Here is a 12,875-nt window from a genome sequence, read left to right on the forward strand (position 1 = left end):
CAGAAGGATATGAAGGGGTACTTTCTTTAAAGTTCAAGTTGTACACAAGTAGCAGTTGGCAGCAAAGTGAAACAGGCTTTACATGGAAGGGGGCAGTCAAGGAACGCTTCCCAGAGAAGGAAGTGCTTGAGTCGAACTTTGAAGAACAAATGAGTAGGAATTTCCCAGATGACAGTCCAGGAAAGGTGTGGCATCTTTGTTTCTGTGATGTGGCTCCAGATGAGTGTCTTCCTGCCTCTATGGTCATGTCATCGCTGCTCTTCTCTTCCGGCTCCTCTTCTTCCCACCCCTGCTGTGATTGATCCCTCAAGGTTCTGTGCTCAGTCCTTCCATTAGTTCTCGGATTTGTCCTTTCCCTCCATGTCTTCATTCACATCCATGACTTCCACTAACACTTGTGAGCTTCAAACTTCTTAGTAAGTAAAGACCCCACATTGTCAAGTATGGGACATTTTACCCAGGAAGTCAGCCTATCTCTAATGAAACATGCTCCAAAAATAACTTACTGTCATCTCTGTTGTCCCACCCGTCTTTTTGTGGCCTGATTTTATAAGTCAAGAACCTTGAAGAGATCCTTAGCTTGCTTCCTTTCTATTCCCAACATCTAGTGCCTCTCCAAGTTCTGCAGTGCTCTTAAATTCTTCTTTCTGTGTCCACTACTAATGCCTTAAATGGGTCCCTCATAATCTCCTGCCTGGCTGATTGCAGTCACCTCCTAATCTGTCTATTTCCAGCTCACGCTCTAAACCTATCCTTCCTCACTACTGCTAAGGTGGTATTTCTAATCAGCAAGTCTGATTTTGGATCATATCCCACTTCGCCACACCCCTACTGCTTATGATATTCCTGTATTCGTGATAACCTTTGGAATTAGGTCTCAGTGCCTTAGAGTGGTAGATAAACCTCTCCTGCTGATCTCACCAGTAGCTTTATCTGTTGTCCTCTCCCTCCAGGAATTCTCCAGGAATTCTAAATGGATTGTAGATCTCCCAAAACATCATGTTGTTTCATACTTTCTTGCCTTGAAATGCTATCACCTAGAATGTTTTCCCTGTCACTCTTTCCACGTGACACTGTCGCGTCCCCTTCCTTGACTCTCCCTTCTGGATAGATGGCCACTTTCTTTTCTGGACTGCTTCTGGACCAGGTATTCTGAACTATCTATTATAATGCCACTTTGCAAAAATCAAAGAAGCAATATGGCATAGTAGTTAGGAAAAAGCAACCAAATCCTAGTTCTGACACTTACCGGTATGAACTTAGGCAAGTTATTTAATCTCTCCTTGGCTTAATTTCTATAAAACTCACCTATAAAATGGGAATGATAATAGTATCTGCCTCATAAAGTTATTGTCCAGTTAATGTATATAAAGCGCTTTAAACAAAAAAGTACTTGGCTTATAGTAAGAGTTACATAAGAATTTGCTGATGGCCAACTGTGAGCGTCTCGATTTGAGGAAATTATATCTTATTCATCTCCATGTTCCCAGGGCCCAGCACCAGTACCTTACACAGAGTGTATGTGGAACAAATGTTTGTTTACAGAGCAACAACTGAATCTCTGGCTTTTCCTTTCCCTTGGTGTAAGACCCAGTAAATCCCCAAGTCATGCTGATTTTCCTTTCCAATGTCCTCCACATTGATTTCTTTTTTCCTATGGTAAGTGTCACAGCTCTTTCATTTATTCAGCAAAAAGTTATTAGTCAACAGTGTGCAAGGCATCCTAATTGCTAGAGATAACTGCTGTAAACAAGACAGATTCCTTCTGCTTATGGACATTGCATTCTAACAGAGGACACAGACATGAAATAACAGCACGTTAATTACCTGATCAAAAGAGTGATATATAATAGGAGTCTTGGGGAGGTCAAAAAATTTCTCTTAGATAAAAACTTTGACTAATATATTTTTAAAAACTAGAAGTAAACAGTTAGAATAAGGTGGTAAAAGCTGTGGTGGAGAGTGCCCGAGGCAAAGAGAATGGCATGTGTAAAGCTCTAAGGTAGGAAGAAAATTTGACATGTAGATTTTTAGTTCCCCATGTCTGGATTATTGCTACAACTGCTACCTGATTTCTGTAAAGAATGATCCTCCCCACTGCTCTCATATTAAACTTTCCCTTATGTAGATTGCCTGCTCAAGAACCTTCCATGATTCTCCTTTGCCTACTGAATGCCTACTGAATACTAATTCCTAAGTTGTTTTTCATGTCCCCATATAATATGGGTTTCAGCGATTATCCAATTTTATCTTCCACAAATCATCTACATCTATACTCACCATAGCCATCATGAACTACTTGATATTCTCCACACGTTCTTTATGTTTTCCTACCTTTCCACCTTCGTTCAGATTGTTATTGCTACCAAAATGCCTTTCTTCTCTGTTCCCATCCATGCTTGTTTCACAAAAAAAATCCATTTGTTATATATGTGATGTGCTTTGATATTTTCTATTCTAGTCTATTACATTCTAGTTCAGTTTTTAAGACAAGTAAGCAAGATGTAACCCACAGAAGTGATTTCATAACTCACGAATGGATCTTGACCCAGGATTGAAAACATTGTCCTAAATAGCTTTAAAGATTTTTTTCATGATCTATGATTCTTGAAGAGGGTTGGCTTTAGTAGAGTCAAAATTTTCTTCTAGCAGTAGAATCCTCTAACCAGCTACATCTGGATTATTAGGCATCTGTATTCTCTGAAGACAGGACAGTCTTCAGAGAATTCCGTCTGAATGCATGATCAATGGGGAAGCAAATCATACAGATCCAAAGCACTCTGAGGATGCTTAGTAATACATCTTAATTTGTAGGTGATATCACACTTTGCTATTTCAGTCCTGCCAATGATCTGAAGTTGCTAATTGTATTGAACTGTTCCGGATCACATATTGGGCAAAGATGAACATGGGAGAGTACTTGTCCCAGCTGAAATTGAGAAAAAAAATCCTCTTAGCAAATAAATCCATAGCAACTAGATGCAGCTGTAGCTCATGTTATGGCCCATCATCTCTTTCTCTAAGACAGAGAACCTGGGCATCGGCCCCCCTTCTTTAAATAAACTACCACCAAGCCTCTTGACTTTACATCCTACAAGTGTCTCCGATCTGTCGTCCTCTCTCCAACTTCCCTGCCTCTCCTGGAGTTCAAGCCTCCTAAATGTTTATTTTGCTATCTTTCTTAGTGTTTCACACAGTGAAAGATCTATTGTGCTATCCTCCTGCTAAGAACCATTCAGTTATCCTCTGTTTGTTCCCTTAGGAGAGGGTCCAGTGGATAGTACATAAAATTGCTTGCAAAGCCCTTCCTGATCCATCCTCAGCAAGCTCTCCTGTCTCATTCTTACTCCCTTCTTTCTTCTTTTCCTCCTCCTTGTCTTCTCTCCCTCCATTCATCTTCTACCTTCTGATCATCAAAAACAAAACCTTTGTGTCTCAAACATTTCATGTTTGTTTTCTTTGGTTTGGTTTTCTGGTCTAGAACATTCCCTTCTTTATTAGACAACTCTTATCCTTCCTTCAAACACATCTTGGATATTTCATTCCTTGAGTCTTCTAAGTCAAAGCTATGAGACTCTCTCCTGTCCTCCCTTAATTCCCTATATAGTTCACCATTACACTATATCAAAATTATCCATTCACTTCACTTCAACAGTGTGAAAGCAGGACTTTTTCAGCACAATATCTCTATTGCCTATCACGTAATAGGAGGACCCTGCAGTGTCCAGCTAAGCTGATGACTTGGAGATAAATCTGCCTAACCCTGGGATGAAGTATCTGTGAACTATTTTGAGAGCAGATGTAAGTCATGATCTCTAAAGAACTTACCAGTTACTATTAATATTTTTTTTATTTAGTATGTTTAAATCTCCATTTGTTTTATGTATCTCATTTCATAAGTTCAAGAGTGGGTGAAAAAAAGAGGTGCTAATTTTGGTTCCCTAAAATTCCAATATTTCAGGGTAATCTCTCTTAGACACTAAATTTTACTTCTTACCAGGCCCACCCTGGCCAATATATAGATCCTCAGATGAATGGGGCTTTCACAACAGTTTTATTCATTTATTCTCAATCATCCACTTTTCATTGATTAAACAACTACTAGGTGCTAGATACTGGAAATTCTAGATGATTAATATGTCATCCCCCCGCTCAAGACCTAGTCCCTGAGCTCCAAGGAGGGAAGGGAACAAACAGGTAAGCTATTATGAAATAGAAGTTCTTATGTCAACTTTAACAGCCAAAGAGTTCCACAGAAGCATAAAAATATTAAGAAATGAGAGTTTGCTTTCTGGAAGAAAAAAAAACAAGTAAGTTTTACAAATGATAAATATTCTGAGAGGGAAACACACAGCAAGCTGCAGATACTCTACAGAGAAGTTTGTTTTTGTTTTTTGCTAATGGAACCATGAAGATTGTCATTGTATCAGCTCACATTTAGTCAGTGCTATTTCAGTTAATTCTAATTGATTCTTTTCTCTTTAAGTTTTATTTATGTTGGATTGACATACAATGATTGCACAAATTTATGGAGTAAAATGTAAATGTTTCCCTTTATAACTGAAAAGCGAGTATCCTAGCAAAGTCTACGCATTTCTTCAAAGGCATAAAAGCAAACATAGCATTTAGTCACGGGTGGTCAACACTTACAGGTTGTGCTGATTATTAAACTTTGAATGTTAATGTAGAGGCTGCTAATGCTAACACCAGAAAATTAGAAATGCATTCTGAAGGATTTTTGACTTAAGCAAAATTAGAAATGAGCAAAACCTTTCTGGACAGAATGATTCTACAATTTTAACAAGCCAAAAATTATTCAAAATGCATCTCTAAGGCTTTTGCATAAGTATTTAGGACCTCTTTGAATTTCTTGCTATTCCTTTAACATGTTTGTTTTATAATACATTATCCCTTTGCAGTTCTTTCTAGATGGAATAACTCCCTGCCCTTCAGGTGCCCAGTAAACTTAATTGTCACTTCTGTGAAGCATTATAACAAGATCAGTGGGAATCCCTTAGGCTGAATTAATAACTCCCCACTCCTAGTGGCCATACCACTATGTGACTTTCCTTTTAAATTGTTCTTACTCCATTATAGTGTTCTTTGTAGAAGTGTCTCTGTTCCCTAACAGACTGTGTAAGTTACTCAATAATTCCTTAGCTACAGGACCCAACAGTGCCTTATATAAATTTCCATATAGGCAGGTTTAATGGATGAATCATTCTACATTTTTCTTGGCCTCTTATGTGTCACCATAGTACTAAGTCTCTGTTCTCTTTCATGGTCTTTTCTTCTCCAGTTTGAAAAACTTTATGATATACAATAAGGTCTCACATAACATCATTGGTCGATTCTTGAAAATTGCAACTTTAAGTGAAACGATGACTATTGAAGTCAATTTTACCATAGGGTAATTAATTTAAAAAAGAGACAAATATTTATGGCATATTTCTGCTCACAAAAATGTCACCAAACTTCTAAATCAAAAACAAAACCCTTCTAACCTTAAACCTTGAGGTAAATGTAAGGTATACGTTCATTTAAGAAAGATTAATACAAGCAAGAAAGATAATTATTTACCCTATTATTTCAGTTCATGGTCTCAGGTGGCCAAAGTCCTTCCCAGCATCTCAGGTAGCCAAGCAGAAACCCACTCTGGACATAACAATGTGCAAACTCCACACAGACAGTAGCCCCAACGGGGAATCACATTTTTTTTCTTATCAATGTTATTAAGAAGCAAAGTTGAATAAAATGACATTGAATAAAATATTGAGTGCCTGTTATATATTATTAAAAAATTCTAATCTCACAATTAGAATATATACTATTTTCAATTAGTTACAAAATTATCTTAGAAAAAAGTAGGAGTTCTAGTTGTAAGAGCCATTTTTGTTAGTTTGGGACAATCACTTTACTTGTCTTGACTTCAGTTTCCTCATCCAAATAATGAGGACATTACCAAATGATCTGCAAATCCAGCGCCCACTCCCCCCCGCCCACTCTAATACTACGGTCCCATACTCTTTCTGAATTCATGAAAAATGGATAGTCTAGGTCACATAACTGTACACTTAATTAACAGTTTTATTATCTTGTATTATCTTGACTCATTTCTTCTTTCTTTGTTCTTCCTCAAAAACACATAACCAAATTGTAAGTTCTTTGATGTCTGAAGAACTCGGAAAGTCAAACCAATACAGATTCAAGTCCTGACTCTGCCATACGCAACGTCTTTCTTGGCAACTTCCTCAACATGGCTAAGGTTCAGTTTCTCATGAGTAAAATGGGAATAATAGTAATAGTACTTTGTAAATGCAGTCATAGCTAGCCTCCTTCTGCATTCATTACAAGTTCCTGCAATTGGCATTTGTGTAAGAATGCAAGGTCTTAATAACACAAATACGTTCACTGGTGAATTAATCACTAGCCTGTGTTTTCGTCTATTATGTCAAAGCATTTTTATCTGTTTCTTGCTGATTACCAGATACTGTAAATACCTAATAATACAATAAAATTACAGTGCCAAGTACATATAGTGCCAACTAAAATTGTAAATCTTGCAATATATGCAAATCTTCATGAAGTTGATAAAAAGAGCCAAATAGTTGTAAGGCACACAGGTGAAGCCATTGACAAATTGAAAAAAAAGAAAACTAATGAGAATATGACAGACTAGGCACCATAAAGACACTGAATGGAAAATGGTGATTAAATAGATACATGACTCCAACATTTTTCACAAAACTAAAATTGTGGCAAATCTTTAAAAAGGATATTGTTTTGTATTGTTATGCAAATGCTCGAAATTAATTATTTAATTCATTCTTTGCTCTTTCTAAGGAATAATTTATGGAAGTAATGAGCAAAAGGATGAAATTCAGCATGAGAATAGGAGCATCTCACAGTGGGCGCTACAGAGAAAGCAGGGGACAGTGAGAAGCAGCAAAGGCAGCCCACTCCTGATTCTCAGTTCTGACACAGGCCAACTCTGGTGCTTACCCTTAGCAGCAAAATGAGAAAGCAGTGGGGAAAAACTCAAGGCGGATCATTGAACTCTGTGTGTCTGACATCTAACACCTTATTGAAGTTTCAACCTAAGCAAGTCTATTCAAATATTTAAAAAAAAACTAATAATTTTTAAACTTCCATAAAACCTTAGTGAACATCATTTATATATCATTTTGCAATAAATAAAAGTAATTTTATTGCTTTGTGTTCAACGAATAACTCTGTGAGGTGGTTAGAACAGATATTACCTCTATTTTACTGCTGAAAAACCAAATGTTGGTAGGAGCTTACTCAGGTACTCAGAGAAAGAACACAGGTCCTGGACTCTAGGGCATGTTGATAAAAATGTTTTATGTCATTTCCATCTGACCAGTAATGTAGTTCAAATTCTCATTATAATCTTTTTAGGGTTTATTTGGTTGGTCTCAATTTTCTGAAAGATAAGAAATCTGAGGTTTGAAGACATTCAATAAACTGGCCCAGACTCAGTGGCAAATGTCAGTTTCCTAATTCCACAGTCCCTGCTTTTTCCAGGACACTCTCCCCTTTCACTATGTCAGGTTGTTTGCTAAAACTCAGGATCAAATGTCTTTACTAATAATAGGAAAACTATACCCACAGAAATGAGGTTTTCAGAGAATAATAGAATTTTAGAAAGTTCGTCTTAGAAAAAGTGACTGCAGTTCATACCTCAATTATAATTACTGGTACATTTAGGAACTAAAGTTTAAAAGTGATGCATTTGTTTCAACGTTGTTTCCTTTTTCTGTGTGCTTTCTATAGATGATACTAAAGAGCAATGAAATAACCAAAAGCTATGTCATGCCAAAAACAAACAGAAAGAATCTGTGTTTTGTATTAATTCCTGAGCTCAGTAGATCATTGCCTCTATCGTCCCATTTTACCAATTGAGATGTGAACTATAAAGAGATTAAGTGAACTTTCTAGGATCACAGAGTTCAAAATCGGCTGAGCAAATATAACAATGGTTCTTGAGACATTCACTGTATTTTATGTATTTTATGGCTATCTTTTCTCTAAGAATATTGTAGTAAAAATATAAAATTTTGTTTAATAAAGCAATAAAGCAGAATACATAAGCAGAAATTATCCCCAGCAAACTGGCCTCAATTTATGTGCTGTGAATAATGAGTATGTTTCTACTACTATTGCAACTGTAGTCATGAATTATTTGTGAACAAGGGCCAAGAATATATAGTTTAGGTTATATTAAAATTGCACTTAAGAAAATATTTTCCTTTGGGAGGCTGAGGTGGATCACAAGGTCAGGAGATCAAGACCATCCTGGCTAACATGGTGAAACCTCGTCTCTACTAAAAATACAAAAAATTAGCTAGGCGTGGTGGCAGGCGCCTGTAGTCCCAGCTACTCGGGAGGCTGAGGCAGGAGAATGGTGTGAACCCGGGAGGCGGAACTTGCAGTGAGCCGAGATCACGCCACTACACTCGAGCCTGGGTGACAGAGTGAGACTCTATCTCAATCAATCAATCAATCAATCAATAAAAATAAGTGAAATCCAAACACAAGAAATCCATACTAATCCATATCAAAATAAAAAGAAAACTAAGAACAAAAAATCTTGAAAGCACCAAGAAATAAATGACACCTTAACTATCAGGGGAAAAAACAATTTGAGTGACAGTGGATTTCTCATCAGAATTCACAATGATCAGAAGGAAATGGTACAACAAATTTCAAGTCCTGAAAGAAAAGAACTGTCAAACCCAAATTTTGAATCTGGCAACATTTTCCTTCAGAAATGAAAAGGAAATAAATGCATTTTCAGATTAATGAAAATTAAGAGAAGCTTTCACAAGCCACATACATTAAAACAATGGCTAAAGAAACCCCTTGAAAGCGAATGGAAATGATTAAAGAAGGAATCTTAAAACATCAAGAACAACAAATATAAGTAATACAAAAGACGTTCCTTCTGCTCTTGTGTGTTCTAAATTTAGTTTAGTAGTCAAAGCTAAAAGTACAATATTTTCCGATATGAATCTAAATGTATGTACAGAAAATATTTAACACAACAATATTATAAATGGGTTGGGGAGATGGGTACAGAGACTTAAAAGAAGGCAAGTTTTCTACATTGGACATAAATTGGTAAAATATTAACACCAACAAATCTTTGTGGTGGTGGAAGAATTCCATATCTTGCTTCTAGCGGTTGGTACAGGAATGCATACATATAAAAAAATGGCATAGAACTATACACCACATTGTACCAATGTCAATTTCCCAGTTTTGACGTTGTACTATAGTTAATGTAAGATGTAACCCCTGGGAGAAAGTAAGTGAAGGGTGCCCAAGAACTATCCATTTTGCAAATTATGAATCCACAACTATTTCAAAATAAAAAGTAAAAAAAAGCTTTTAAAAAATTCTTATTAAGTCACATTCTGAAACACCTTCTAACCTTAAAAAATTGAAAAACAAAAACCATAATAAAGAGTTGGTATAAAATTACAGAGCAAATGTCTTCAGTAATTGATTGTTTTGCTTCAGTTAAGTTTTGGATCATCATTTGTGACCTATTTGAATTGGGGAAATGCAATTCTGTTTTGATGCTGATGTTACTATCAATGTCCATTTTTTTTCTTTTTTGTTAGATGGAGTTTCACTTTTGTTGCCCAGGTTGGAGTGCAATGGCGCAATATCGACTCACTGCAACTTCCACCTCAGCGGCTCAAGTGATTCTCCTGCCTCAGCCGACCAAGTAGCTGGGATTACAGGCGCCTGCCACCATACCCAGCTAACTTTTTTGTACTTTTTTTATGTCTTCAATAATTGCATTGTATAAAAGCTAATGAGTTATCTTGACTAGGTCATAAAGATAACTGACAACTTTGTTAACAGCTCCTAAATAAAAATATTATTTATAATCTTCAGCTATCAGGGTATAGTGATAAACACCTTAGAAGTCTACAAGCATTTTTTCTCTTTCAGAGAAGTGAAAAAACTAGCATAAGAGTCTCTGGATCTCTTAGTGGCACAACTAGATAGTGGCATCAAGCTGTGAAACATCCAGGGCATATTACCAAACTTTTTGATCTACCGTGAAAATCCTTCTTGTCCTTTTAATCGGTAGTAAACATTTTTTTGGAAACTCTGAAAGCCCATATCGCTTCTCTCAGAACTGATCACACATCCTCAATGCAACTCTGTTTGGATTATACAATCTACACTGGTCTCATTGGACTAATTAATATGATTGTCTCTCCAGATAATTGAGAATTATGACCCATAGATTCAAACTGGGTAAACTTAAGGTTCTATGTTGCCAATTGGCTACTGTTACTACTTTCGGATTTTATCAATGATGAGATATTCCAAACATACAGAAAACACCAGTTTGCTCCCTTCCTTGAATGAACAGATATTAATACTGTCATAATTGTTTCAAATTTCTTTTTCCCTAAAAATTATAAAAACTTTGATATAGACACAAAATTAAAGTAGTACTAGATATACCAATCACCGAGATAAAACAGTTATCAAGATTTTGTCACATTCACAGAACCTATTTATTTATTTTTAAAATTACAATAGAAAACACATTTTAACATAACTTGTTTAACATGAAAATTATCTTGACCATTTCTAAGTGTATAGTTCAATAGTGTTAACAACAGTCAAATTGTTGTGCAGTAGATCTCTAAAAACTTTTCATGTTGCAAAACTGAAACTCTATACCCATTGAGAAACAACCCTCTATTTCCCCTTCCTCACAGCCCCTGACATCCACAATTCTGCTTTCTATTAGTTGGACCAATTTAGATGCCTTATACAGGTGAAATCATACAGTGTTGGTCTTTTTGTGATTGGCTTATTTTACTTAGTATAATGTCTTCAGGGTTCATCAATGTTATAGCACATGACAAAATTTCCTTCTCTTTTTAGGCTAACATTCCACTGTATCTATATACTCCATTCTCTGTATCCATTTATATGTCAATGGACATTTGGGTTGCTTTCACCTCTTGGCTATTGTGAATAATGCTGTAATGAACATGGATATGAAAATATATCATCAAGAGTCTGTCTTCAATTCTACTGGATATGTACCCAGAAGTGGGATTTCTGGAACATATGGTAACTGCATTTTTTAATTTCCTGAGGAAACTCTATACTGTTTTTCATGGTGGCTGCACTGTCAATTCCCATTGACAATGCACAAGAATTGCAATTTCTCCTCATTCCAATACCATTTGCTATTTTCTGTTTTTGTAACAGTGGCCATGTGTATTAGTCCATTCTCACACTGCTATAAAGAACTACATGAGACTGGGTAATTGAAGAAAAGAGGTTTGACTCACAGTTCCATAGGCTGTACAGGAGCATGTTTGGGAGGCCTCAGGAAATTTACAATTATGTCAGAATGCAAAGGGGAAGCAAGCACATTTTACCATGGTGCAGCAGGATAGAGACAGAGAGAAGGGGGAAGTGTGCCACACAACTTTAAACCATCAGATCTCATGAGACCACACTATCACGAGAACAGCAAGGGGGAAATCTGCCCCCATGAGCCAATCACCTCCCACAAGGTCCTTCCTCTGACATGTGGGGATTACAATTTGGCATGAGATTTGGGTGGGGACACAGAACCAAACCATATCGCCACCTTGATGGGTGATATCTCAATATAGTTCTGATTTGCATTTCTCTAATGGTTAGTGACATTGAATATCTTGTCACTTGTTAGCCATTTATAAATCTTTGGAGAAATACCTGTTTGAGGCTTTTACCTATTATTTTTAACTAGGTTATTTGCTTGTCGTTAAATTATAGGCATTCTTTATATACTCTGAATATAACTCCTTATCAGATACATGATTTAGAAATATTTTCTCCCATCTAGTAGGTTACTTTTTCACTCTACTGATTGTTTCCTTTCAGGTGCAAAAGGCTTTAAGTTTGATGTACTCTCATTTGTCTATTTTTGCTTTTGTTGCCTGTGGTTTTGGTGTCATATCCAAGAAAACATTGCCAAATCCACTGTTATAAAATTTTTCTCCTGTGTTCTTATTGTAGTTTTATATTTTAAGGTCTTATGCTTAGGTCTTTAATTCATTTCGAGTTTATTTTCGTATATTGTGTAAAGTAAGGATCTGACTTCATTCTTTTACACATGGATATCCAGTTTTCTTAACACCATTTGTTAACAGTACTACCCTTTAAGACCATTGTATGGTTTTGGCACTCTTGTCAAAGATTGATTGATTGATTGATTGTGTGCACAAGGGTTTATCTGGGACCTCTATTCTATTCTATTGATCCATATGTCTGTCCTTATGTCAGTACCACACTGTTTAGATTACTGTAACTTGAGATCATTTAACCTATTTTTTAAAACATGTTTTTTCTTTTTCTTATTTGAAGTATTTTTCAGCAAATATCAGATGGTATTATTTTACCCCATCATAATTCAGTATAACTCTAAAAATTATGATCCACTACAAAACCACAATATTATTATCACTCATGTTTCTTTGGCATAATCTTACACCTGGTCTTAACCAAATGTATGGATTTTCTCAAAACTGTGTTTTTGGTTTATTTGAATTAAAATCTAAACAAGGTCCACATTTTAATATGTTTGTTTTTTAGGTCACTCTTAATTTAGAGTAGTTCTTCCTCTGCCCCCTTTTCCTCCAACCATTGACTTATAGAAATTAGTTTAGTTGTTCTATAGAATGCCTCCCATTCTGGATTTCTCTAATTCTTTATTATGTCATTTAACACTAAATGGAAATTAGCTAGTGGCTTAATTGTGTGGTCATTTAATTATAAATTTAAATTAACCTAGAACCATCATCTTTTCATGTCTGCAAGCAGTT

The 12,875-nt window shown here is 36.0% G+C and overlaps 1 protein-coding gene across 3 annotated transcripts in view; it reads left to right on the plus strand.

Moving 5' to 3' along the window:
- PTGER3 (prostaglandin E receptor 3) overlaps positions 1-12,875 on the plus strand; it is a 220,083-nt gene that overhangs the window by 191,260 nt on the left and 15,948 nt on the right. The window contains exon 3 of one of the 3 annotated variants that reach the window (XR_003722202.2): positions 10,939-11,130. The exons of the other annotated variants lie outside the window; for them this stretch is intronic. The gene's annotated coding sequence lies outside the window, so the exon portion shown is untranslated. The remainder of the gene's footprint in view (positions 1-10,938; positions 11,131-12,875) is intronic. 3 annotated transcript variants of the gene reach the window in all.

This window comes from Macaca mulatta, chromosome 1 (genome assembly GCF_049350105.2).
Source record: "Macaca mulatta isolate MMU2019108-1 chromosome 1, T2T-MMU8v2.0, whole genome shotgun sequence".
Classification (NCBI taxonomy): domain Eukaryota; kingdom Metazoa; phylum Chordata; class Mammalia; order Primates; family Cercopithecidae; genus Macaca; species Macaca mulatta.